Below are 3857 nucleotides of genomic sequence, written 5' to 3' on the forward strand. Positions count from 1 at the left end.
CACCGCATTCGTTTCTTTGTTACGTCATAATCGCTTGAGATCACATATTCCTCGCGTCCTCGCTCCTCGTCTCCTTCTCAAAACCATTTGGATGAGAAAGCAGGAGGTACCTCCCCTTTGACCTTCTCCTCCAATGGGTTTTGAGAAGTAGGCGAGGAGCGAGGACACGAGGAGTATACATTTGAGAAAAGGCCATGGTTGATGAGACGTGAATGGATGTCAATATCAATTTCAATGAGGGGATTCAATTAATCTGGTCCGGGCGTGTTTTGCACCGGGTGAAAGTTGATTGCATTCGTTTTGGATCCGGGATGCATACCAGGGGTGGGCAAGGTGCCAGTTCAAAGCCCACGGCGAAGTCGGCTCAAAACAAAATGACGTAATTAGCATATGGAGTAATGAGTAGGATTCTTTGTTTTCTCATGCAAAAGTGCTTTATCTGGCTTACCAATGAAAACTACTTTTAATTCAAACATATATTTAATGGAAACGAGATGGATGTTTCTGGACGATGCACCATATGCTGCCTTGTTGACAAAATGACCGAGTGTAGATGACTATTCGATTTGAGAAGGGCGCTCCTCACCACTTTTGTAGTGATACGTTTGATACCGGAGCTCCGAGGCATGCTTCGAAATCGCTAAACAGCTAACTTCGAAGCAGTGTGCGGATGCGTGTATCGCTTTATCAGAAGTACATCATCAATGACATCCGAAGCTTCTTTTGATCACGTGGTTTTTCGAACCAGGCTTTGCAAAAATGCGAGATCCAGATTTCGCCGTGGTTCCGGTGCTTTCAAGCTGCTTTCAAACACCGACATCTACTGGACACCATACTTACAAATATATAAAGGCAACATGCAACAATTCCAACGATTGTACTGAGTTACAGTTCATATAAGGAAATCAGTCAATTGAAATAAATTCATTAGGCCCTAATCTATGGATTTCATGACTGGGCAGGGGGTGGTCCTGGGAGGGCATAGGCCCACCCACTGGGGAACCAGGCCCAGCCAATCAGAATTTTCCCCCACAAAAGGACTATTACTCTTCAGTTTCATCAGCTGTCTGGGTGGCAGGTCTCAGATGATCCCACAGCTAAAGAAGCCGGATGTGGAGGTCCCGGGCTGGCATGGTTATGTGTGGCCTGTGGTTGTGAGGCCGGTTGGACCACAGGAGGTTGGTGGCACCTTAATTGGGGAGAACGGGCTCGTGGTAATGACTGGAGCGGAATTAGTGGAACTGTATTAAATACATCAAACACATGGTTTCCATGTGTTTGATGCCATTCCATTTGCTCCGTTCCAGCCATCATTATGAGCCGTTCACCTCTCAGCAACCTCCTGTGTGTTGGACGTACTGCCAAATTCTCTAAAACAACGTAGAGAAATTAACATTCAATTCTCTGGCAACAGCTCTGGTTGACATTCCTGCAGTCAACATGCTAATTGCATGCTCCCTCAAAACTTCAGACATCTGTGGCATTGTGTTGTGTGACAAAACTGCACATTTTAGAGTGGCCTTTTATTGTCCCCAGCACAAGGTGCACTTGTTTAATGATTATGCTGTTTAATCAGCTTCTTGATATGCCACACCTGTCAGGTGGATGGATTATCTTGGCAAAGGAGAAATGTTCACTAACAGGGACGAAAACAAATTTGTGCACAACATTTGAGAGAAATAAGCTGTTAAAAAATTCTGTGATCTTTTATTTCAGCTCATGAAACATGAGACCAACACTTTACATGTTGGGTTTATATTTTTGTTCAGTATAGTTAGGATTTTTTACATGTAGTTTCATCTGACAGGTAGCTTAGCAATTAGAGTGGGGAAATCTGGAACATTCAGGGACGCGAGGGTATGAAGTGGAATACCATTGAAGATACACTATTTTGAAAATTGTTTTATATGAAACCACACTTTCTGCACTGTTGTTCAAATAATTTGTTTTATTTAGTATAGTATACGTTTCTTTCTTAAGCATCCTAAATAATGCCATAAATTCAGTTTTTGTAAAATAGTCAATTTAAAGGCAAAAAAAGGGAAGTATGAAGAGAATCTGGTAATCCAACTGATTGTAGGCTATTAAAGCCAACGACTAACCATTGCTCCACAGAATATGTATGATTGCAATGGAGAAAAAAGTATCTGATAACCACACACTGCTATTTATTGCTAACCAGCTGATGTCACTAATGTGCATTGTGAACAGATAATGAAGATCAGAGTAATTAACCATTTTCCGGCACAATTTGGTGAAAGCAGCGAACCCTTCAGAAAGGCTCAGTTTCCCATCACTACGCTTTGCCCGTTCAGTCACGGGAAAGCTAAATCATACTCTCTCATAGACAGTATAGCTGGTAGTTTGGGTCCTGGATGCTGATTGGCTGAAACAGAATTTCAGCCGTGCGTAGGCAGACAATATACCAGGGGTATGAAGCAAAAATACTTGTTCACTGTTCATATTGGTAACCAGTTTATAATAGCAATAAGGCACTTCGGAGGTTTGTGGTATATGGCCAATATACCAGGGCTAAGGGCTGTACTTAGGCATAACACGAATCAGAGTGCCTGGGGATACAGCCCTTAGTTGTGGTATATTTAAGCAATAATGCGTGAGGGGGTATGGTATATGGCCAATACCACAGCTAGTGGCTGTTATTATGCATGATGCAACACAGAGTGCCTTGATACAGCCCTTAGCCGTGGTATATACCTTGTCAGGTAAGATAGGTGAAAAGCATCCATGTTAGAGCCTCTGTAATCGTCAAATGTGTATTATAAGGCTACCTATATATTTAACCCATGACTTTGCTAGGCAGTTACTGAATGTAATTGCTCAGATTTGTTGTTGGCTACACATTTCTGTGTTTCAAGGTACACCTAATTGACTTGTCACTTGATGGTAAGTGCTTAAAATAGGTCTGGCAGAAACCAAACTAAGGAAATCAGTGTCTTTATATTGTTTTGAAAAGTAGGGAGACACAGATCTAAAATGGATTAATTAATAGAATTTCAGAGCCTCTTTCATGATTGTTTGAATGACCTGACTGCCCATCGGTCAGGTTGGAAACGTACATCCTCCTGTCATCGAGTTATGGCGACAGAGAGCACCACTGAAGCCTATATGGTTTACAGTGGGATTTACACAGTGTACAAAACATTAGGAACAACTGCTCTTTCCATGGCATAGACTAACCAGGTGAATGCTATGATCCCTTATTGATGTTACCTGTTAAATCCAATTCAATCAGTGTAGATGAAGGGGAAAACAGGTTAAAGAAGGATATTTAAGCCTTGAGACATGGATTGTGTATGTCTGCCATTCATTGGGGGAATGGGCAAGACAAAAGATTTGTGCCTTTGAACGTGGTATGGTAGTAGGTGCCAGGCGCACCATTCTGAGTGTGTCAAGAACTGCAACACTGCTGGGTTATTCACGCTCAAGTTTCCTGTGTGTATCAAAAATGGTCCACCACCCAAAGGACATCCAGCCAACTTGACACAACTGTGGGAAGCATTGGAGTCAACATGGGCCAGCATCCCTGTGGAACGCTTTCAACACCTTGTAGAGTCCATGCCCCGACGAATTGAGGCTGTTCTGAGGGCAAAGGGGGTGCAACTCAATATTGTGAAGGTGTTCCTAATGTTTTGTACACTCAGTGTATACAGTAGTCGCGTTGGCTTTGCCTTTGCTGACACCTTGTGGTAAAATGGAGTAGAGCACAGTGTAAAACAGGCTCAGAATAAAATAACCTACAGCCTTCAAGAAAATCATTTTCCAGAACAAACATGGCCTTTCTTTCCTGTGCTTCTAGGCCATGATAAGAAATAATGAAACAATTAACAAGCAAGCAA

Source organism: Coregonus lavaretus, assembly GCF_964263955.1.
Source record: "Coregonus lavaretus genome assembly, chromosome: 23".
Lineage (NCBI taxonomy): Eukaryota > Metazoa > Chordata > Actinopteri > Salmoniformes > Salmonidae > Coregonus > Coregonus lavaretus.